The following is a 25,441-nucleotide window of genomic DNA, read 5'->3' as shown; positions in this document are numbered from 1 at the left end:
AATCTCAGAGACTTGGGAGGCTGAGGTAGGAGGATCTTGAGTTCAAAGCCAGCCTCAGCAACTCAACTCAGCAAGACCCTGCCTCTAATAAAATACAAATGGGGCTGGGGGTGTGGCTTAGTGGTTAAGTGCCTTTGGGTCGAGTTCAATGCCTGGTACCAAAAAAAAAAAAAAAAAAAAAAGAAAGAAAAACCCTGAACATGCAAAAATAGAATGACAAGAAGTGAAAGACCTTGTCTCCAGTAGGGATGGTAAGAGGAAGAAAAGATTTCCTGTAGTTTGGGGCAGACTGTTTTAAACGTTTGTGTGTGTGTGTGTGTGTGTGTGTGTGCTGATGCTGGAAAATGAAAAGTTTGAAAACGGCCTACTGTGTTGGTTCTTTCTCCAGCATAATGGACACTGTGAGAGACCTTAATTAGAACTTTTTTAGCCTTCTTGACATGAGATGAATTGGCCCCATTTCGCCCCATTTGTGTAGCCTGTTGAACTAAAATGTGAAGCAAGTTGGGGCAAGGGTATAATTCTTGTAAGTCTTAGGTGAATAAATGTTCTTTTGATTATTTTTGTCTAATTGGCACATAAAATTGTACATATTTGTGGATTACTGTGGTGTTTGTGTATAGTATAATATTCACATCAGGTTAAACATATCTACTTAAACATTCATCATTTCTTTGTGGTGAAAACATTCAAAAAATCCTTTCTTCTTGCTTTTTTGAAGTGCAGTACATTGTTATCTGTAATCTCCATACTACTATTTAATAGAACACCAAAACTTATTTTCTCTTAACTATAGCTTAATGCCCCTTGTTTAACCTTTACTCATGCTTCTCAACCCATACTCATCCCAGCCTCTGGTAACCACTGTTCTACTCTCCATTCCTTTTTTGTTGTTGTTCTTTTAATCTTCCTTCCTCCCTCTCATTGTCTTGCTTTGTTGCCCAGTCTGGTCTGGAATTCTGGGACTAGCAGTGTCCTTCCTCCTCAGATTCCCTACTACTGCACCCAGATGTCTACTCTCAACTTATATGAGATCATTTCTTTTAAGATTCAAGATTCTTTTAAGATTATTTCTGGGCTCTGTTTTGTTCCTTTGGACTTTGTGTCTGTTTTAATAGCAATACCACACTGTTTTGATTACTACAACTTTATTGTATCTTTTGAAATCAGTGTAAAACTCCTGCTTTATTCTTGTGTTTTTTGTGGTCCCTTATGAATTTTAAGATTTCTCTCCAGTTCTATGTAGAATGTCTGGTATTTTTATAGGTATTACATCAGGTCTGTGGATCACTTTGGGTAGTACAGATATTTTAACAATGTAGATTTTTTTCAATTCGTTATCATGGGAGGTCTCTCCATTTTGTGTGTGTGAGTGTCCTATTAAATTTCTTGCATCAGTATTATATAGTTTTCATTGTAGAAGGGAGTAAATATTTCTTAGTGCAGTGGAACTTCCTCAAGCAGTTTTCCTAGGGGACAGAATTTTTTGCCTATTTGAATTTCTCTTAATAAGATATATCCAAGATCTATTTTTTTTTCACTATTTCTTAAGGGTTTATTAGTTTATTCCTAGTAGAGCACACCTTTGCAGTGTTATTCATCCTGCATTTATTTTGTACAGCAAACTTAGTTGGAGAGTTAGAAATATTTTGAACTGGTATTTTTGATACTGTGCCTGATAAGTTCCAAAGCCTTGCCTAATTTCTGCCCCCAAAGAGCTTATAGTTTCATGTATTTTAGTCTGCTCTCTGTTATTAGCAAAAGTAAGATTATTGAGTCAGTTTGAGAAATCAGGGTTTTGTAGTGTTCATTATTTTTACCATTAGTTCTCTTTGTATAAAAGTGTTGTTATTTGTAGTGTCTTCCAAGAAATATTAATGTTACTTTGGAGGAAAAAAAATTATACTAAGAGGTATCATTTTCTCCAGTTTCCCTAAAATGAAAACAAATGTTGAAAAAGTCTAAGTAGCAGTTTTGGTTACATAGATTCTGATTACTAAATATTTTGAATATAGATGTTTACCTTTCTTTTCATCTGATAAAAATCCATCTGAACAAAAATCTTGTTTTCCTTTGCTTGTTTCTCTTATTCTGTGAACTCTTAATTAAGAATGTTTATTTAAAATCCCATAATTGCAAACTCAATCATATTTTTTGGTATTCTACCTCCTGAATTTTACTGGTTTTTTTTTTTTTTTTTTTTTTTTTTGCCTATCCATTAGAACTGAGAACTTCCATCTGGTCTTTATCTTTTTATGTAGTAGCCTTTTCTTATGTAAGTAGTAACTACTTAAAATCTCCTAAACACCTAAGCATGAAGTCTAGCTGAAGGGTGCTTAGTGGACAATTCATTCTGCCTTCCCCCTTGTTTTGAGGAATTGTAATTGAACCACTATTGATGGGAAAGCATCCTGCCCCTCACCTTGGGAGCAGAGAGAAGTGACAAATGTGTTTGAAATTCAGTTTTAAGAAGAAATTGGTGGTGGGGGTGTGCGTGTCTTGGTAGCTAATTTTATAATTTCCCAGTGATGCTTTTTATGCTTTGAAATTGTAAGGCATCCCATGGAAACCACGTCGGACACGGGGAATCACATAAGGGAGTTTATTAAGCAAACAGAGTGTCTCCCTGCAGGGTAAGAGACAAAATGAGAGGAAAAGAAAGGGAAAGAGAAAGGGTGGGTGCAAGAAAGATTATGAAAAGGAGGAGAAAGTAAGCAAGTGTGTAGGAAAGAAAAGCAAGAGAAAAGATGGCAGGGTAGCTACCGTGAAGCAGTTGAATTCCACTGGGCTAACGGGGGACCAATAAAGGAGAAGATGCTTGCAAGCTGACTGATGAACTAGTAACTAGCTAGGATGTTCACAAACTGACAGTAGTTGGGAGGCGGGGAAATGGCTGCAGTGTAAAGAGCGGGGAGAGCAACTTTGTACATTACAGAAATACTGAACAACCATGAAAAGTAATAGGCAGAATTATTGCTGCATTTTGCCGAGAGCTACCTATTGCCTCATACTGGTAATAAGTTGGATGACTCCATGTATAGAGTTATCTTTTTACTGGTAGTTTTCAGTTTTGCAAGCTAATCGTTTTGCTTTTAATTTGCATAGTACTATTGGTTGGAAAGATAGACACATTTTGAGCTTGGATTTTTGGTAGTGCTGTGGATGTGGCAACCATGTTTTCCAAAATCAAAAGAAAGAATATTAATTCTGGGTAGGAGAAGTGAGAATGTATTTCTGGGGTCAGTAGGAGAGAATATTTGAAATTTGAACTGGCTGTATGATTGCCATGCTCAGGGAGGAGAGCATTATTTATTTGAAATATTTATTGATTCCTTACACCCTGCCAGACATGTTTTATAAAGAAAAATTAAAAGTCTTCTCAGGTCTTTTACCAAAAGGTAAGCAAACTAAAATTAAGTGAAATGATGTAGCACTTAGTGGTTTTTTATTTTTTCTTTTTTTTGTTGTAGATGGACAGAATAACTTGATTTTATTTATTATTTATTTATTTTTTAAGTGCGGAGGATTGAACCCAGTGCCTCACACGTGGTAGGCAAGCTCTCTATCACTGAGCTATAATCCCAGCCCCAGTGTTTATTTTTAATTAATTAAATTTTGTGGTACTGGGGATTGAACCAGAGGCCTGATATCTGTTAGGCAAGCACTTTACCACTGAATTATATCCCTAACCCAGTAATTAGTGTTTCTTGATAGCATTTTTCTGTTTTGCAGCTATAGGGAGAGAGTATGTGCCAGTTCTTAGTTATGAAAATATTTTACCCTATGGTAACAAGAGCTGTTGTTGTTCTTGTTATTACAATGCTGGGGATCAACCCCACACACACCCTTTTTATTTTGAGACAGAGTCTTAGTTGCTGAGGCTGGCCTTTGATTTGTGAAATTCCTGCCTCAGCCTCCTGAGTTGCTAGGATTACAGGTGTGTGCCACCACATCCAGGTCAAAAGCAGTTTTTAAACAACTCTAAGAAATGATTACTCATACTTTTGATCTTGATGGAACATTATAGGTAGTAATAGACTGGACTTTGGAATCAAATAAACCTGGCTTCAATCTTGGTTTAGCAACTTCCTCATGAAAAGGCATTATTAAATTCTAGAGCTTTGAGAGAGTTAACAAGATTAATAAGTCAAGTGCTTTGGAAAATGTTTAATAAATATTGTTATTTTTGTTGTTTTTGTTATTGCTAAAGGAAATCTCATTGCAAGAAAAACTTGGTGGATTTCTATTTGAGATCTGTCTTTCAGAACCTATAAAAATTCTACGGAAGTAAGGAAAAAGTCTTAAAATCAGCCTGGTGTGGAGGCACACACCTGTAATTCCAGCTGCTTAGGAGGCTGAGGCAGGAGGATCTCAAGTTATGTCTCCCACCTCAGAGCCACCTCCTCCAGCCTCACCTACCTACCTTCAGTTACCACTCAGTTAATCCCATGGGGGATTAATTCACCAATTGGGTTAAGGCTCTCACAATCCCAGCATTCACCTCCAAATATCTTTCATTGTCTCATACATGAGCTATTCAGGAATACCTCACATCCAAACCATAGCACAGGTTCCCACGAGGTTGCTAAGTCTGGTCTTAAACTTGTGATCTTCTTGTTTCAGTCTCCCATGTAACTGGGACTATGGGCATGTGCCACCACACCACACCTTCTGTTACTTTATTCTGTCTGGGTATTAGAGAGTATGACTTCTTAGTACTCCTTCCTAATTGTTATATATGTGCTCAAATGGGAATAATTTATTCACTAACTCAAGTTCTCTTCTTGTTTTTCTAGTCTAGTCTGAAAGGTTTGAAATTTGGTATGGTTTGCTTTTATAGCTTACAACTGCTAACTATTTCTAAACATTAAATATTAAACTTTATGGTATAGAGTTTTGATATATTTTTTTAACATCTTAGTAGAGCATAGAGGTGGAATAGTATAAGAAAGGCCGAAAGCACAGATGCTAGAGCCAGGTTGCCTGGGTTCAAAGTCCAGATTGATAACTTTCTATTGTCTGATCGTGGTCAAATAACTGAACTTTTCTGAAACTATTTTAGTACCTATTTCATAGTAGGTACCTATTATTGAATAGTAGTACCTATTTCATACAGTTTTAATGATGATTAAATTAATTAACATAATTCCTTAAAACAGTGCCCAGTTCATAAAATGTACTATATAAATGCTTTCTATTGCTACATATACATGTTCTCTTGTTACTTTGTTCTCAATCATATATAGAGCTGTTTAATTTTTGATATTTTCATTACAAAAGAAGAAAATTGGTTAAAACCTGTATTAGTATTTATTTAGGAAGTATAATTTACTTAGCATTTCAGTGTAGAAATGTAAAAGTTATAGAATTATGTGTCTGAAGTAGTAAAGATGAAATTTAATTGCATGAAATGATGTGAGGGTACGTTGTCTATGTAAGCATTTTTTCTGAGGCCATAACAAGGCAGGATGTTTGCAAATAGAAGCTGCAGTATCTTCCCTGTGTTTTAGAAAAGTTTACACCCATCAAATGAAAGAATACCCAACATGAACATTTTTTTATTTACACATATTGATTAAATATTTTAATCATTTTTTATTTGGAACAGAAGAGGAAACACTGAAGGAAAAGAAGAAAATAATGCAAAAACCATAATTTCAGATTTATTTAATTCATGTATTTAATTCATGTACTTATTGTGCATTAGCTAAGTCCCATGTATTGTGCAAGCTTGTATGTGTGTGGTGAGCAAGGAGCATATCTTTTGACAGAAGCATAGTTAGGAATCAATATTAGATATCTAAAGAGAAGAGTGTATTATTTTCATTGCTTTCCCTTACTTGCTGTAAGAAAGTTTTTATTTAAATAGACATTTTTGACTTCTGGGTTACTAAGATACCAGCAGAGAATGGCCCACCTTGTGGAAGCATGTAGGAGGCATCGTGGAACTATGTAGTATGTTCCAATAGGATTTAGGTAATGCAGGCAGTGACAAGTTTTACTTAGGGACTTAATTTGATTTAAAAACTGGCTACTTAAATAATTGGGATTATGAAGAGATAACCTACAATATGGGAGAAAAATTTTGCTAGCTATTTTTCTGATCAAGAATTAATATCTGGAATATATAAAGAACTCAAAAGTTTGCATCAAAAAATCAAATAAGTGGGCAAATGAATTAAACAGATGCTTCTCAAAAGAGGAAGTACAAATGCCAAAAAGTGTTTGAAAAAATATTCACCTTTATTAGCGATTAGGGAAATGCAAATCAAAACTACACTGAGATTTCATCTCACAAATCAGAATGGCAGTCGACAAGATTAATAAGAAAAAGGAACACTTTTACAGTGTAAATTAGGATCTGTAAATTAGCATGACCACTATGGAAATCAGTATGGAGGTTCCTCAAAGGACTAGGCATGGAACCATCATAAAGACCCAGCTATTCTGGTCCTTGTTATTTATCCTAAAGAATTAAAGCCAAACTGTAGAACCAACCTAGGTGTCTTATAACAGATAAATGGATAAAGAAATGTGGTATATATACACAATGGAGTCTTACTCAATCCTAAACAAAAATTCCTAGACTTTTTGAGGAACCTCCATAATGATTTCCAAAGTGGTTATTAATTTTACAATCCCACCAATCGTGTAAAATATTCATTTTTCTCCACATTCTCTCCAGCATTTATTATTATGCCATTTGCAGGAAAATGAATGGAACTAGTGACCATTGTGTTACGCTAAATAAGCCAAACTTAGATGGTCAAGGAACATGTTTTCTCTCCTGTGCAGAAGCTAGAGAGGAAAAAGACAAAGAAAGCTGTGGTATGAACTTATTTGAAATCAAAGGGGGATCAGTAGAGGACAGGGACCAAAGGATGGGAGGAAGGAATGGAGGGGGAAGTGCTGGAGAGTGATGTCAAATTATACTGTTATATTGTGTGCATTACAGATAGGTAACAATAAATCCCATCATTATGTACAACTATAATATGCCAGAAAAAGTGATTGCATAATACCTATTAATCTACATTGGCCTTTTTAGAATATAATATACCTTGAGCCGAGTGTGAGCATATTAGGCAATTTTGGGGATGCAGATTGAAGTTAGAATTCTGTACTCAGTTTTTGTGTCTCCGTCTTGGGCCAGGAATAAACATAAAGTTATGTTTCTAAAGTGAAATTTTCCATTTTTAAAGAAAACCACCCAGATTCTTTGTGATAATTTTTCCATAGTTAAAAGAATAGTTTTGTCCTTTAAATAAGTATTAAAACTTACATGTAGATTTTTAAAAATTATTTGAAACAGTGAGAATGTAAAAATGACACTTTGACCAATTTCTGCTTCTGTACAATTGAAAATTTCTGTTCATCTTTTTTGAGGTTAGTGATTATGGAAGGAGAATGTTAGCCAAGTGTGGTGGCGCATACCTGTAGTCCTAGGGACTTGGGAGGTGAGGGAAGAGTATCACAAGTTCAAGGCCAGCCTCAGCAACTTAGTGAGGACCTAAGTAGACCTTAGCAAGACCTGGTCTCAAAATAAGAAGGGCTTGGGCTGTAGCTCAGTGGTAAAGCACCTGTGGGTTCAATCCCAAGAACCAAAAAATAAAAGTAAAAGGAAAATGTTAATGTTGAGACTTACATTAAAGTATTCAGCTCTGCCCTAGTAACATAACATTTATATCAATTTATGAACAAAGGAACATGGCTACATTTGAATAAAACTTTACCAAGACAGACATGGCTACATTTGAATAAAACTTTACCAAGACAGACAGTAGGTTATTCCTGTAATGTAAGGGAATACTATAGAAGGAAATAACTGTTCTGTCCCCTCCTCCCAGTTTTCACACTTTGCTTACTTTAATAGGTGTATAGTAAAATAATTTAAACGCAAAGTTGCAGAAGCACTGCCTTCCAGATAATACCCAAAGCTTCTAAAATAGAAATGCTGTCATTATGTTATTCAGAAGTTGATCGGCTGATGGGGACAGTTCAGAGTTTATCTATTACAGAAGTTTTAATATGAAATTATGGAAGTACAAAATGTTTGAAAGCTGAAAATTCTGTGTAAATGAGCAGCGTGTATCTGCTGTGATTATCATTTCATTTAAAACATCAATATGAGTTACACTTGAGTGAAAGATTTTTGAATTTTTTTAATTTTGATTTTTTTCTTTCACCTTTTTTTTAAAGAAAATGATTACTTCTCTCTTTTGTGTCTCCATTTCATAATTTAAAAAAGAGTATATGTAACATTTTATGCAGCTTTGATGCCTCCTTTTTTCTAGGTAGGAAATGTGTCATTTAAAACTTTTATTATCTATATCTTCCTTAAGTATAAGATTTTCCTTAATTTATTTTTGAATGCTGACTTTGACAAGCACTGTCAGGCTCCCATATCATGTGGATGGTATTGCTAAACACTCAAGAAATATAACATATACTTAGTAGTTAAAACTTGTTGCAAGTTTAAAGTTTTAAAATGGAAATTGATAAATGTTAATCATTTTTCCTGTAGCAATGATAATAGTTACTTCCTCTGATATATTATTATGTTGTATGTCTAGTTTTTATGTCAGTGTATTCCTTAAAATAGAATATGTAGACCCAAAACTCTGATAGCCAGACTTGTTCCTTTCTCTGGACAGCACTTTTCTTCTATTAAAAGGAACCATGTATCTTTATGCTACTTTCAGTATGTTTCATTCTAAAGAACAACCGTATCCCATAAGGAAATGGTGGGCAAGGAGTACCACCTAATTTAGATCTCTGCCACGGATTTTCTCATTTGCCTCTCTGATTTTTCTGGAGAGTGTTCAGATACCTGATGCAAAGGAACAAGCATATAAATAACTGATTTGGAACCTCAGAGGGTTGACACATATCTTAAGTGAACTTGTAAAGAGGATACTGAGTTTTTAGATAAAGATCAGGAGTTAGTTTTACTTATGGAGAGCCTGCTTTAGGTATTTTAGAATCTTTCCTGAAAATTCTGAACTGAGAGCTTGCTTTGGTGAGGAAGAGAGGTTGGAACAACCCTTAAAAGAGACTAAAGATCTTGGAAAATGAACTAGTTTTCTTTTCTTTCTTTTTTTTAAAACAGTTCTGGGAATTGAACCTGTGGGGCTCTACCACTGAGTTACACCTCCAATGATTTAAAAAAAAAAATTAATTTTGAGATACCACGGTCTTGCTAACTCTTCCAGGGTGGCCTTAAACTTTTGATCTTTATGCCTCAGCCTCCTGAATAACTGAGGTTACAGACATGTGCCACGATGCCTGGCTCAAACTGAAGTTTGACTAGTACTGGAGTACATTTCTTAAATATTACTTCCTGCACTTTGAAACAAGTAGAATGATTTGTATTTTTCTCACTGGGAATGGAGATAGGAAAAGAGGTAAAGATGAACTAAATTAAATTGCTTTTAAATTGAGTTGCTGCCTGCCCCCATCTTTGGTTTAAGGTGCATGTATAAGATGTTGGGAAATGAAAAACATGTAAACTATTAGTGTAATTTAAAAATATGACCTTTAGTTAAAGATAAGCCTTATTTTTTATTTTTATTTTTTGGGGGTACCAGGAATTGAACCCAGGAGTGCTTAACCACCTAGCTGCACCCCAGCCTTTTTATTTTTTCTTTTTGAGGCAGGGTCTTGCTAAGTTGTTTATGGGCTTTTAAGTTGATAAGACTGTCTTTGGACTTGGAATCCTCTGTCTCAGCCTCCCAACTTGCTGGGATTACAGGTGTGCACTGCCTTGCCTTGCAGCATAAGGTAAGATTTTCTTAAGAGAAGTACTCTAGATATATTCCCAAAAGAATTAAAAGTAGAGACTGGAACAGGTATTTGTACATTGCTGTTCGTGGTGGCATCATTCACAATAGCCAAAAGGTAGAAGCAAACCAAGTGTCCATTGATACACGAATAGATAAACAAAAAAGTATTCTGCACATACAATGAAATATTATCCTACATGCTACCACGTGGATGAGTCTCGAGGATGTTTCAGTGAAATAAGCCAGTTGCAGAAGGAGAAATATTATGATTCCTTGTGTATAAGGCACCAGGAGCAGTCGAATTCATAGAGACAGAAAGTGAAATGGTGGTTTCCAGGGCCTGGGGAAAAAGAGCAGTAGCTGTTGTGTTTAGTTGGTATGTTATTTCAGTTTTACAAGACGAAAAAAGTGCTAGGTATGGAAGGTGGTAAATGTGGTGCAACAGTGAATGTACATATTGTCACTTAACTGATCTGTATATTTAAAAGTGCTTAAATGGTAAATTTTATGTTATATACATTTTATCAGAGCTAAAAAGAAAAACAAAAACAAAAACAACCACTAGCACTCAAGGGCTGGGCTGGAAATGATTAGTGTCTGAAGAGGCCTCAGATTTTAGAACTCCAGAATGATCTGCCTTGTCAGAGAGGTGCTAGAGTTTTAGTAGTAGAGGTGCTAGTAATGTTTTACTTTGAGCCAGTCTTACTCGTTAGTAATTTGGAGAGTTTATTAATGGGAACTGAATTCTCAGTTGGCTTATTATGAAGATTATAAATCTTAACTCTGAATATATTTCTGAGTTAAAATGAAGCTAAAAGAATCTGTGATCTGAAGCAGCCCCTTGCTGCTGTGTACTGTGTGTAATCTGGATAAGCTTGGAAGTTTTGACTATTGACCTCTGTGGTTTCTATCTCAAATATTCTGTGCCTTTTAACGTAGCCGTAGAACTTTCTAAATATACTTCAGAATTGTTACATGGATTTAAAAGTATGGCTTGTGATCTTCCATAATGCTTTCCTTTTTTTTTTTTTTGAAATCTCATTTTATAACAAATATGTTGCTTGAGAATAAATTTTGAAAAGTACATATAAACAAAAACCCCAGCAGTAATTCTCAGAAATAAGCTATATGGTCTTCTGTTCTTTTACATATGTGTGCATGGGAATATCTATATGAACATATTAATTTATATATTCATACTATATTGTCTAATACCTATTTTGAATATCTTCAAAGTAATTCAGGGCTTTAGTATGTCCTGCTTTTATGTAAAATGACATTAAAATGTTTGAAAAATCTTCTGTTTTCTTTATGATAGGCATAGTGTTTTCAAGATAGCTAAGAAAATACTTAAACTTGTAACTCCAAACTTAGTTTAGAATTGTTACAGTAATAGATTATCTAAGCAGCTGTGTTATAATGTTCTCATATAAACTAGTTAGCAAATTGGTATGTGTAATACATTAGAAACCATTTATTTAGTTGAGTTTGTTTAAAGTGACAGTTGGTATATTCTTAGTATTTATGAACAATTTTTATTTCAGAATCTTCTGAAAAAAATTACAGTCATCAGAAAATGAAGGAGGGAGGGAGGGTGGCTTATCAGCCATTTAAATGTGTATCATAAAACTATGGACTCATTTTGTATCTTTTAGGAATTAATTAATTAATTAATTAATTTTTTACCAATTGCTGAGGCTGGCCTAAAAATTGAGATCCTCCTGCCTCATCACTGGGATTATTATTATTATCACTGGGATAACAGGCATTCACCACTGTGCTTGGCCACAAATTTTTCTGTTGCTGCCAGAAATCTCAATTTCTAAACTTAGACTTATGTGTATACTACATGCTTTCAACAAGTAATCACAGGTACATTTTTTTCATTTTAATTCTATTAACTTTTTAATCTCTATTTCAGCCATAGAGTATTCTTTAGTCATTCTCTTAATGCTGATAGAGTTACCATTGAAGTCCCCAGGAAGGGAGATTTGTAATAATGAATGACAGTGTCCTAGGTCATTGTACGTTGCTTCTTTAGCATCAACTAGTAACAGTCTTGCTCTCTCAGCATAAAGTCGCATTGAAGAATTTTGTTAGCTTTACTGACGAAGGACAAACATATCTGAATGAATACTTTTAACACCGTAATAACAAGATTTCATCAGTAAACATTTGTTTTTAGCAGTTATGTGTGTTGCTTTTCCATTTCTTGAACTATTCTGTGTACTGAGAAGGCAGTTACTGAGAAAATAAAATCCATTAGAAATTGAATCAGGACTTAGGAGGAGGGTTGTCAGTTTATTTTCTGTTTCTAGACTTTGAGAATACACAGCGATTAAGACAGTCTTGTTCTTAACTCTTGAGGTGTTTTCAATTTAGTAGAAGAGAGGAAAATAATTATATAGTGCTATGGGGACATTTGTATATGTGCATACAAAATGCTTTATTTAGACTGGCGATGTTCAGTACAGTAGCTAAGCATCTGAATGTCTAGTGGGACTGAAGAACTGAATTTTAAATTTTATTTAATGTTAGTTGAAAATTTAACTGATACTTTGTTCATTTCTTGGAAAACTTTAATGAATGTTGAATATGTGAATCTATATTTTATATTTATGTATTTATTTCTTTAGGTACTGGGGATTAAACCCAGGGGCACTCTATTACTGCACTACTTCCCCAGCTCTTCTTGTTTTTTATTTTGAGATAGGGTCTTGTTTAATGGCCTTGAACTTGTGATCCTCCTGCTTCGGCCTCCATATAGCTGGCATTATAGATGTGTGCCAACTGCCAAGTCATCCAACTACACTATAAATTTTATGAAATCTAACTAAATTATTTATGATAAAAATTTAGTATCTGAATTGAGATGTATTACACACTGCATAGTGGAGTTTGAAGATTTGGTTATTAAAAAACTTTTTAATCTTGATTATATGGTAATACGATTTTTTAGATATATTGTGTTAAATAAATTTATTATTAGAATTCATTTAACCTCTTTTTACCACTTTAATGTAGCTATTTGAAAATTTAAATTATTTGGCCCAATTGTATTTTCATTAGTGCTGTTCTGTGTGCACAGGAAATATACAAATTCTGCTTTTGGAGATGGGAAACATCTCTAAGAGTGGAAGACAGCTCTTTATGTTTTTTGTTTCATTTCTGGTTCTTGGGTGGTTGTTTTGTTTTGTTTCTGTTCATTTTGTTTGTTTAGTGGTGCTGGGGATGGAATCGATGGCCTCAAGTGTGCTAAGCACTTGCTCTACAACCCCAGTCATCTTGTCGATTTCAAAATGTGTGTGGTTTGCTTGGTTTGCAGCTGGGGATGGGACATCTCATATAGAGGTAAAAATTTCAAGGTATGGAAGAAAAATAATATGATGTGAATGAAAGAATTGTGAACAACCTAGGGTTTGGGAGCGAAGAATGTTAAGAGATTGGTCATAAGTGAGGTAGAAAAAATTGTTTTTGGACTGGAGTGTTTAAGAGCCTCAGATTCTCTGTGGTATTTGTACTGATTCTGTAGTTAGTGAAATGTTCATTGGTGTTTTCTAAGCAGGTGAGTAATAAGGTCAGACTTGTGTTTTTAGAAAATAGTAGTACCAAGAAGGTCGATTCAACAAGGCAAAGTAGTGGGGACTGTAGAACCCCATAGGTGATTGGAGTCACTTGGTGAAAGAAAAGTACAGACTAGGTAGGTATCTTGGGATAGAAGAAGGAATTCAAGATACATTGTAGTAGAGAATGAGCACAACTTTATTGGATAAAGAAAAGAGACCCAAAATGACTTCTAGATTTTTTTTTTTTTATTGTGAACAAATGGGATACATGTTCTTTCTCTGTTTGTACATAGAGTAAAGGCATACCATTTGTGTAATCATACGTTTACATAGGGTGATGTTGGTTGATTCATTCTGTTATTTTTTCCCCTTCCCCCCACCCCTCCCATCCCTCTTTTCCCTCTATACAGTCCTTCCTTCCCCCATTCTTGCCCCCCTCCCTAACCCTCACTCTAACCCTAAAACTAACCCCTCCCACGCCCCATTATGTATCATCATCCACTTATCAGCGAGATCATTCTTCCTTTGGTTTTTTGAGATTGGCTTATCTCACTTAGCATGATATTCTCCAATTTCGTCCATTTGCTTGCAAATGCCATAATTTTATCATTCTTTATGGCTGAGTAATATTCCATTGTATATATATGCCACACTTTCTTTATCCATTCATCAACTGAAGGGCATCTAGGTTGGTTCCACAATCTGGCTATGGTGAATTGAGCAGCAATGAACATTGATGTGGCTGTATCTCTGTAGTATGCTGATTTTAAGTCCTTTGGGTATAGGCCAAGGAGTGGGATAGCTGGGTCAAATGGTAGTTCCATTCCAAGTTTTTTAAGGAATCTCCATACTGCCTTCCAGAGTGGTTGCACTAATTTGCAACCCCACCAGCAATGTATGAGTGTACCTTTTTCCCCACATCCTCGCCAACACCTGTTGTTGCTTGTGTTCTTGATAATCGCCATTCTGATTGGGGTGAGATGGAATCTTAGGGTGGTTTAGATTTGCATTTCTTTAATTACTAGAGATGTTGAACATTTTTCCATATGTTTGTTGATTGTTTGTAGGTCTTCTTCTGTGAAGTGTCTGTTCATTTCCTTAGACCATTTGTCGATTGGATTATTTGTAGTCTTGGTGTTGAGTTTTTTGAGTTCTTTATAGATTCTGGAGATTAGTGCTCTATCTGAAGTATGATTGGCAAAGATTTTCTCCCACTCTGTAGGCTCTTTCTTCACATTGCTGATAGTTTCCTTTGCTGAGAGAAAGCTTTTTAGTTTGAATCTATCCCAGTTGTTGATTCTTGCTTTTATTTCTTGTGCTATGGGAGTCCTGTTGAGAAAGTCTGGTCCTAAGCCGACATGTTGAAGATCTGGACCTACTTTTTCTTCTATAAGATGCACGGTCTCTGGTCTGATTCCGAGGTCCTTAATCCATTTTGAGTTTAGTTTTGTGCACGGTGAGAGATATGGGTTTATTTTCATTTTGTTGCATATGGATTTCCAATTTTCCCAGCACCATTTATTGAAGAGGCTATCTTTTCTCCATTGCATATTTTTGGCCCCTTTGTCTAGTATGAGGAAATTATATTTGTTTGGGTTTGTGTCCGTGTCCTCTATTCTGTACCATTGATCTACCTGTCTATTTTGGTACCAATATCATGCCGTTTTTGTTACTATTGCTTTGTAGTACAGTTGAAGATCTGGTATTGCAATACCCCCTGCTTCATTTTTCCTGCGAAGGATTTCTTTAGCAATTCTGGGTTTGTTATTCTTCCAGATGAATTTCATGATTGCTTGTTCTACTTCTGTAAGGTACATCGTTGGGATTTTAATTGGAATTGTATTGAATCTGTATAGCACTTTTGGTAGTATGGCCATTTTGACAATATTAATTCTGCCTATCCAGGAACATGGGAGATCTTTCCATCTTCTAAGGTGTTCTTTAATTTCTTTCTTTAGTGTTCTGTAGTTCTCATTGTAGAGGTCTTTCACCTCTTTTGTGAGATTGATTCCCAAGTATTTTATTTTTTTCGAGGCTATTGTGAATGGAGTAGTTTTCCTAACTTCTCTTTCTGGAGATTCATCACTTATGTATAAAAATGCATTGGATTTATGAGCATTGATCTTGTATCCTGCTACTTTACTGAATTCACTTATGAGTTCTAAGAGTTTTCTGGTGGAATTTCCCGGTTCCTCTAAGTATATAATCATATCATCAGCAAATAGGGATAGTTTGAGTTCTTCTTTTCCAATTCGTATCCCTTTAATTTCTTTGGTCTGTCTAATTGCTCTGGCTAGAGTTTCAAGGACGATATTGAATAGGAGTGGTGAGAGAGGGCATCCCTGCCTTGTTCCAGATTTTAGGGGGAATGCTTTCAGTTTTTCACCATTAAGAATAATATTAGCCATGGGCTTAGCATAGATGGCCTTTACAATGTTAAGGAACGTTCCCACTATCCCTATTTTTTCTAGTGTTTTGAGCATGAAGGGGTGCTGTATTTTATCAAATGCTTTTTCTGCATCTATTGAAATAATCATGTGATTCTTGACTTTAAGTCTGTTGATATGGTGAATTACATTTATTGATTTCCTGATGTTGAACCAACCTTGCATCCCTGGGATGAAACCCACTTGATCATGGTGCACTATCTTTTTAATATGTTTTTGTATGCGATTTGCTAAAATTTTGTTGAGAACTTTTGCGTCGATGTTCATTAAGGATATTGGTCTGAAATTTTCTTTCCTCGATGTGTCTCTGTGTGGTTTAGGTATCAGGGTGATATTGGCTTCGTAGAATGAGTTTGGGAGGGTTCCCTCCTCTTCTATTTCATGGAATACTTTGAAAAGTATTGGAATGAGCTCTTCTTTAAAGGTTTTGTAGAACTCGGCTGAGAACCCATCTGGTCCTGGACTTTTCTTTGTTGGTAGGCTTTTGATGACTTCTATTTCATTACTTGAAATTGGTCTATTTAAATTGTGTATGTCCTCCTCGTTTAGTTTAGGCAATTCATAGGTCTCTAGAAACTTGTTGATATCTTCGAAATTTTCTATTTTGTTGGAATATAGATTTTCAAAATAGCTTCTAATTATGTTTTGTATTTCAGTCGTGTCTGTTGATATTTCCTTGTTCATTCCGAATTTTGGTGATTTGGGTTTTCTCTCGTCTTCTCTTTGTTAGTTTGGCTAAAGGTTTATCAATTTTGTTTATTTTTTCGAAGAACCAACTATTTATTTTGTCAATTTTTTGTATTGTTTCTTTTGTTTCAATTTCGTTGATTTCAGCTCTGAGTTTAACTCTTTCCTGTCTTCTACTACTTTTGGTGTTGGTCTGTTCTTCTTTTTCTAGGGCTTTGAGCTGTAGTGTTAGGTTGTTTATTTTTTGAGTTTTACTTCTTTTATTAAATGCGCTCCATGAAATAAATCTTCCTCTAAGTACCGCTTTCATAGTGTCCCAGAGATTTTGATACGATGTTTCTTTGTTCTCGTTTACCTCTAAGAATTTTTTAATTTCCTTCCTAATATCTTCTGTTATCCATTCCTCATATAATAGCATATTGTTTAATCTCCAGGTGTTGGAGTAATTTCTGTGTTTTGCTCTTTCATTTATTTCTAGTTTCAATCCATTATGGTCTAATAAAATAGAAGGAAGTGTCTCTATCTTCTTGTATTTGCTAACATTAGCTTTGTGGCATAATATATGGTCTATTTTAGAGAAGGATCCATGTGCTGCTGAGAAGAAAGTGTATTCGTTCTTTGTTGGATGGTATATTCTATAAATGTCTGTTAAGTCTAAATTATTGATTGTGTTATTGAGATCTATGGTTTCTTTGTTCAATTTTGTTTGGATGATCTGTCCAGTGGTGAGAGAGGCGTGTTAAAATCACCTAGTATTATTGTATTGTGGTCTATTTGGTTTCTGAGATTGAGAAGGATTTGTTTGACATACATGGGTGAGCCACTGTTTGGGGCATAGATATTTATGATTGTTATGTCTTGCTGATTTATGGTTCCCTTAAGCATTATGAAATGTCCTTCTTTATCCCTTCTGATTAACTTTGGCTTGAAGTCCACTTTATCTGAAATGAGGATGGATACCCCAGCTTTTTTGCTGGGTCCATGTGCATGGTAAGTTTTTTCCCATCCTTTCACCTTTAGTCTATGGGTATCTCTTTCTAAGAGATGAGTCTCTTGCAGGCAACATATTGTTGGATCTTTCTTTTTTATCCAGTCTGCCAGTCTATGTCTTTTGATTGATGAATTCAGGCCGTTAATATTCAGGGTTATTATTGAGATATGATTTGTATTCCCGGTCATTTGACTTATTTTATTCATTTATTTGCTTATTTTTGACACAACTTGGTTCCTCTTTATTTGAGAGTTCCTTTAGGATATCTCCTCCCTTTGCTGATTCGCTTCTTTGTTTTTCATATCTTCTTCATGGAATATTTTGCTGAGAATGTTCTGTAATGCTGGCTTTCTTTTTGTATATTCTTTTAGCTTTTGTTTATCATGGAAGGATTTTATTTCGTCGTCAAATCTGAAGATAAGTTTTGCTGGGTATAAGATTCTTGGTTGGCATCCATTTTCTTTTAGGGCTTGAAAAATGTTATTCCAGGCCCTTCTAGCATTTAGGGTCTGGATTGAAAAATCTGCTGATATCCGTATTGGCTTCCCCCTGAATGTAATTTGGTTCTTTTCTCTCACAGCCTTTAAGATTCTGTCTTTATTTTGTATGTTAGGTATTTTCATTATAATGTGCCTTGGTGTGGGTCTGTTGTAATTTTGTGTATTTGGAGTCCTGTAAGCCTCTTGAACTTGATTTTCCATTTCGTTCTTCAGATTTGGGAAATTTTCTGAAATTATCTCATTGAATAGGTTGTTCATTCCTTTGGTTTGTTTCTCTAAGCCTTCCTCAATCCCAATAATTCTCAAATTTGGCCTTTTCATGATATCCCATAGTTCTTGGAGATTCTGTTCATGATTTCTTACCATCTTCTCTGTTTGTTCGACTTTGTTTTCGAGGTTAAATATTTTGTCTTCAATATCTGAGGTTCTGTCTTCCAGGTGTTCTATCCTATTGGTTGTGCTTTCTATGGAGTTCTTAATTTGGTTTATTGTTTCCTTCATTTCAAGGATTTCTGTTTGGTTTTTTTTCAATATCTCTAACTCTTTATTGAAATGGTCTTTTGCTTCCTGTATTTGCTCTTTTAACTGTCTATTGGTGCGTTCATTCAATGCCTGCATTTGCTCTTTCATTTCATCGTTTGCTTCCCTTATCATGTTGATTATGTACATTCTGAACTCCCTTTCTGACATTTCTTCTGCCATGCTGTCATTGGATTTTATTGATATAACATCCAGATTTGTTTGAGGCATTTCTTCCCTTGTTTTCTCATATTGTTCAGGTATCAGTGGACTGCAGAGATGTTGCAGATTTCCTCTATTGACTTATAATGTCCCTGAAGATTGCTAGTGTATCCCCTCTTATCCTTCAGTAGCCTGAAGTCTTAGAGGAAGTTGATAGTTCGGTGTTCCCCTAGGTAGCTGCCTCTCTAGGGGTGGTGGTCTTCAGGTGGGGTATAGTCCCTGCTGGAGGGCAGAGGTGCCTCTATTGTTGACCAATGGTCATCCAAAGGGGAACTAGACTGCGGGCTGAGGCAATGCCTGTTTGGGCCTGTGTCTCTGGTTTTACCGTCTTTGTGGGAAAACCTCACTCGGCGGGGAAGACCCACCCGGTGGGGAGGTCTCGCTAGTCCGTTCCCCTCCTAGAGGTTCCCCTCAGTCCACAACTACCGCCTGGGCAGGGCAGCCTTCCCAAGCAACGTTTCCAGGGGCCTGGACCTACCTCCTGGGCTTGGGAGCCCTGCCCTTTGCAGACGAGTCTCCTTAGGTGGCCCCTCCTCAGAGAAGCTGCCCGAAGTCCTGGAACCTTCGCTCCACCCCTCAGCTGGTCTCTGTGTAGCTCTCCTGGGCCTGGGAGCCTCACCCTTCGTAGATGAGTCTCCTTAGGTTGTCCCTTCTTAGAGAAGCTGCCCGAAGTCCTGGAACCTTCACTTCGCCCCTCAGCTTGTCTCTGTGTAGTTCATTCAAGAAAAGGTGCCTAGGTCCCTGGACCGGACCTTGCTATGCACCTAATCGCCTGGCTATGCGACCCGCCCTCTGACCAGTCACTTGGAGCCTCGTACATATGTTCCAAGCCCCAGTGACCTGTCGCTCGTCTCTTCCCCCAGACAGCCACCCAGTGCTCTGTGTGGGCGCTTGGAGACCAAGCCACTCACTGCATACCTCCACCTCCTCTGGGCAGTCCCCTCCCCGTTGCTCAGGCGGTTGCTGGATCCAAACAACTCGCCGCCTGGGCAGGGCAGCCTTCGCAGGCAACGTTCTCTTTCTCTGGCAGCCACTCTTTCTCTGGCAGCTGCTGGAGCCCTGGCAGATCGCTTCAAAACCAAGCAGTGTGTCGCACAACCTCCTTTGCAAAGTTCCCCGCTTTCTGAGTTCACTGCTCCATCGGGGGAGGTGTGTCTTGCCGCCAGGGCAGGGCAGCCTTCGCAGGCAACGTTCCCAGGGGCCCGGACCTCCCTCCTGGGCTTGGGAGCCTCACCCTTCGCAGACGAGTCTCCTTAGGTTAGAGAAGCTGCCCGCAGTCCTGGAAACTTCAATCCGCCATTTTTCGCTCCGCTTCGCTGTCCGTGTTTACCGCTCCGGCGGGGGGAGACTTCTAGATTTTGATTAGGTAGTTTATGACACTAGTATTTAGACTAAGTTAATATTATGGGGTGGTATGTTGAAGCAGAGGATGTAATGAGTTGAGGTTTATGTGGAATAGCAGTGTTGGTAGGTCTTTCAAAATACATGTCTGTGACTCAAGGAGAGATATTTGAGGGAGAGATTTAGGTCTTATTAAAGCAATGGAATTAAGATTTCCAAAGGAGACTGTAAAAAGCAGAGGAGGGAATTAATTTTAGTGTGTTGATTCATGATAGCTTTTTTAGTTATAATGAAGTGGTTTTCACCCCAGAACATATTAAGGGCTTATTTGTGCAGGTGTGATACCAGGCTGTGAGGATGAAGGAATAAATAAGACAAACATTTCTGCCTTAAAGATAATCAAGTTCTAGAGGGAAAAACAGACAAGTAAACCCGGGGTTTACTTGTACAGTGCTCTAAGTATTCTGGCAATAAGCGACAGAGCAGTGAGGGTAGAACAAAGGAAGCATGTGAGGGCATAACAGAAAATCAGAGTGTCAAGATGTGGCCTTGATCTTGAAGTGGAAATTCTTCATTTGTTCCTTTTTGGCAAGGTTTTACCTATGGTGAAATTCCTATGGGGTATACTTCCTGTGACTCCCAGGACTTTACGCTGTGTGTTAGTCAACTCTTATACATCCTGTAGGTACAGAAAGACTGTAATTACCAGTGGTTTTCATGTTTATAGCATGCCCTGATTGCACTGTTGTCAGTTTGCAGCTGTTATTGAGGGGTGGTAGCATAGAAGTGACTTCATGAGTATGTTTGTATATGGCTTTCTAGAAATAACTTGTCAGGCCACACAGCTTTTCTACTTGGGATCTGCTATATTATCATCTGTGTCAGGGGAAGGAAGAGAAATGGTGACACATCTATAGTGGTGCAAAGGGGTCGTTTAGGTTGTTGGTTAAGGTAATTCAAGGAGAAGGCGAGAATAAGAAGTTGAAAGGTAAGGACTAAAAAAGTTTCAGCTTGTGAATATGTAAGGTTTCAAACCCTGTGGTAATTGAGCAGCCTTGAGAATTCTGGAGTAACTAGAAAACACCTGAAAAAAATCAGTAAGGAAAAATCATGTGTTTACCATGAACACATATTCATGGATATCACAGTGTGGAATTTACTTAGTTACAGTTATGGTTCCTCATTGAAAGACTTTTTTTTCTTTGTGTTATATCAGCTCAGTGTAGGAAGGTAAATGTGTGCTTGGGGCACTCTTTATCATTTCCCTTGACGTACTCCTACTTTCCTTTAAAGATTCACTGAAGCCTCTGTGTGGAACCTTTGAGTGCCCTGTCTCACTTCTGTTCAGCGCTACTTTTGGTTGTGCTTTTGGAGCATCCTGTACACCCTTCTCTCTGCGGGGCCACACCACTGCAGTATATTTTTTGTGTGTGGGGGAGCGGTGGTGATGATTTTTTATTTCGTCTCTTCCTTCTTTACTAGACTATTGCTACTTAAAGAAAGGGACTGTCCTATTTTCATCTCTGCCTAGCACATAGTTAGTATTTAGCTGTTAACGAAAATAGCATTATACATTATGAGGTTTGAAACCTCAGCAAGGTAAGTGCTTTAAGTTGTACTTCATTGCTTTCCTCTTTCTTTGAGCATGGTTTTTATAACATCCCATTAAATCTCCAACCTGGTGAACTGAAGCAGTAAAATTCATCATATTGTTAAAAGAAAACTTAGGGGCATGACTTCTTTAAAAACAATTGGCTGGTACTTTCTGGTCCGGGAGGTCACTCCTGATAAAGATGAATTATGATTTCAACATCTGTGACGATGACAACAGCACAGCACTCATTAAGGGAGGTGGCAGGGCAATGTGTCTGGCAGCTGCATTGGCAGTGCAGAACCTCTGTTTATACCGTGTGTTGGTTCTGGGATCATTTGAGAGTGACCCTGCCCTGAGGAGCCACCAGATGGTTTGCAGGTGGGAGTAGTGTTCAGCCAGTCCAGATTAGTTATTGCAGTTGACCTTGCTGGAGAAGAGATGAACTTGCTGGAAGAAAGGAGATTGTACAGTTCCAGTTCCTGTCCACCAGGATCACCCCTGGCCACCACAGCTTTGTGGTAGGTGAGAAAGAGTAGGGACATCCACAGCCTCCCAGTTCCCCTTCATGCCAAGGCAAGTTAGGAATTGACTGTGCTTCTTGAAATATGGAAACTTAGCAAATACCACAACAGAGTCTCAGTGAATGGAAAGAAGTACTTTCTTGAGGGGCAATGTCTAAGCTCCTAGAGGGGTGACTGCATCTGTGTCTGTCCCTGGAGGGAATTTTCTGCTTCCCCAAGATGAGGCATCCGTTGTCAGTAACATTCTAACCGCATTTCCACACCAGATCCTCTTTCATGATAGGCCAGTGGTATGTTTGGTAGTCATTTCAGTTTCCTTGGTATAATCTGGTTTGGGTGGAGAGAGTCTACCTAGTGCATATTGTCCAAGCTCCTGGACGGTTGTGGAGTCACTGCCCTTAACATGCCAGATTCTGTCTGAAGAAGGGAAAGTGTCCTTGTATTTTCTGCTGACTCAAAATCACCGAGGGATGACCAGTACTAAGTAGGTTCTGCTTGTTCCAGAGACTTGTCAGTGAGCTAGGGTAGGAAATTGTATGTCCTCTAAATTAGCCCAGTGTTTTATAGCCTGGCAGGTGGTTAGAGGCAAGTAAAGCTGGCTTTGGTGACTGTCCTCATATTTCCCGCTTCTCACTGACAGCCTGTTTTAAATTGATGCTCTGATTCCTGTGCTATGATCTCTTGGTTTTGATGGCATCTTGGTACCTCCTGAAGCCTGGGAAGGCAAAGGGAGTGTGAAGTGGCAGCTTTTACCCTTGTGTACTGGGTTTTGATGTGTCCACCAGTCACTTTGTTCCACAGACCAGTGGTGTTGCTGTGATGACTGCTCACCTCTTTCCCATGCATGATGTAAAGAACAGAGGACAACCCTCCCTGGTGCCCTGCACCCTTCTGGATGACACAACCAAGAAATCAAACAAGGAGAGCACATGCACGTGCTTGTGGACTATGGCTACAACCTAACAACCTAGAAGCCACAGATCAAGAACATGGTGTTGGTTTTGCTTTGCCACCTCTGCTTCCAAATTCATGAGTAGTTCTTCAAAGGTGAGTAGAAGAATGGAAGGGGTGGTATGGTAGCACCTTCTAGTCTGAATAGCTTGGAGTGGGTTTTACCCCATGATGGACACCTGCAGAATTAGGCCTGTCTCTCGGGGAGTGGCTCAGTACCACAGTGAATCTGCAGGGGAAGGGAGGGGCTGACCTTCCAGAAGAGTCCATGGTGAGCAATCACCTCTCTGATGAGATATTGGCCATCTCTTCTGCCTAGCCAGTACTCCAGAAGAGCCATTTCCATTCATTATGGGGGTGGGGGTAAACCTGTGTTTTCCCAGATTCCACCTTCATCATCTATAGTTAAACATATCAGCAATGCTTAATTAATAAGTGATTTTTTTTTCTTAAGAGAAACACATTAGAATTGGTATTCAGTAAATATGTGTTAAGTTGATGGATTTGTAAGGTGGTATAAACACATTTCCTTTAGATAATACCTTTTAAAAAATGGTTTAAAGCAGTTCACTTTTTAACTTTGCTAATGCAGTTTGGTTCAGTATTAATAGCCATAGTTTAGGAATTGGCAAGAACAAAGCAAGGATTGTGTTTTATTGTATTACATGTTTTGGTAGAATGTTCTAAAAATCTGTCCTGCATATCAGTCTGAGGACTCATTTATAGTGTGGTATATGTGCATAAGAATGAGTTCATATATTAAATAATAACAGCAGTATTCAGGTGGTGCTTTATATGGAACTGTCATGAGCCGTGATACTGTCTGCTCTGGAAGTGACAAAAGGGCTCTGTGTGAACAGAAACCCACCCAGGATTTTAATTCATTTCTACACGTTATAATCTTGTTCCCTGTCTGGCTCCTATTTGGCACTCAATAGAATCTGTTGTATGAGACAATGAATGAGTGCTTACCATATATAATGCACTATTGTAATTGAGTCAAGTATGACCTGTGGTCTCAAGAAACCACATTCTAATAGATACACATACAAACCTAGAGAACCCTTTTCCCAGTTCCCTTGTTTTATATTGAAATAGATTATTATCTTAGGTGCAGGTTGTTCATTGTTTTGTTTTTTGGTATTTTTTGTTGTTGTTGTTGTTTTTGTTTTGGTTTTTTTTTTTTTAACATATGCCAGGCATAACAGGAGAACATAGGAGGCAATAATCAGTTCTGTTGAAAAGGTCTGGGAAGGCTTCACAGAGGAAAGAACAGTGGCTTGGATGTCTTAGACACAAAAGGGAAAGAAAAATCTAAGGGTCATAAGTGTGGGGTGCAAACCTTTCTCAGGAAATAGCAAATAGTCCACTATTGCAAAGCTAATTAATGTGAGAAAACAGTGGTGAGTAGAGGTGTATGTTCTGACCAGTTTGTGAAGAATCTTGAATATCATATGAAGGACTTTATCTTTTTTTAAAAAATGGTATAAACTGATTTTTAAAAGATAAGAACAGGGGGTGATGCCATGATTTAATATGAATTTTAGAAGAGACTCTGATATCAATATACAGAATAATTAAAGAAGGAGAACAAAGATTTTTGACAGTAATATTTATGCTGAGATCATTGTAAAAGTGTAAATGATGAGGATGATCTCCCAAAAAGCAGAATCAGTGGAAATAGGGTTAGAGAAATAGCCTACCCAACATTCCTCCATTCAGGTAGCCACATACCCATTCATCTACCCACCCACCCATACATACATCCACTCAGTCAACACATTTACAAAGTACCATAGCAGTGTCCATACTCCCCCTGTTGAAGGTAATTGAGGGTGCTTCTCTTTTTCCACTTAGCTGCAGATGTTCATCTTCCAGTTGATTCTTCACTTGGCAAGGATAGGGGACACTGCTGCCTACGCAGGCCAGGGGCTCCATTTCCACCCTGCTGGGGCTGGAGCCTGGGCAGCTGTACCTCAAGATGTGTCTCTTTTGGACAGTGACTCATTACTTCCAGAACTGGAGAGGTTGAACAGGATCTGGGTGCTCACAACCTGGATACAGTCCCAGACAACCAGGAGTAACACCAGGGCTTTAAGGATGGGCAAAGATATATGTCCCAGTAGTGAGTTCTGAGAGTTGAAGATGTGGCCAAGTTGAGGATCCTACTGCTGTCCCAGACAACTAGCTGCTGAGGAAGAGCAGGAAGCCCTGGAGCAGGAGGTAGAGGAATGGGGAAAGAGGCCTTAGAAACTTTTGCTCAGTCTCAGGTATCCAGATAGCTGCTACAGGGTCATTTTAACATAGCCATAACTGTAGG

General features: G+C 37.6%; 1 protein-coding gene across 7 annotated transcripts in view; it reads left to right on the top strand.

Moving 5' to 3' along the window:
- LOC124962011 (ankyrin repeat domain-containing protein 26-like) overlaps nucleotides 1–25,441 on the top strand; it is a 77,705-nt gene that overhangs the window by 19,948 nt on the left and 32,316 nt on the right. For all 7 annotated transcript variants that reach the window (XM_047521093.1, XM_047521095.1, XM_047521092.1 and 4 more), the window contains exon 2: nucleotides 22,972–23,217. The gene's annotated coding sequence lies outside the window, so the exon portion shown is untranslated. The remainder of the gene's footprint in view (nucleotides 1–22,971; nucleotides 23,218–25,441) is intronic.

The sequence above is a fragment of the Sciurus carolinensis genome, chromosome 12 (genome assembly GCF_902686445.1).
Source record: "Sciurus carolinensis chromosome 12, mSciCar1.2, whole genome shotgun sequence".
NCBI lineage: Eukaryota > Metazoa > Chordata > Mammalia > Rodentia > Sciuridae > Sciurus > Sciurus carolinensis.
The sequence above is the reverse complement of the archived record's forward strand: the minus strand, read 5'-3'. Positions and strand labels throughout refer to the sequence as shown.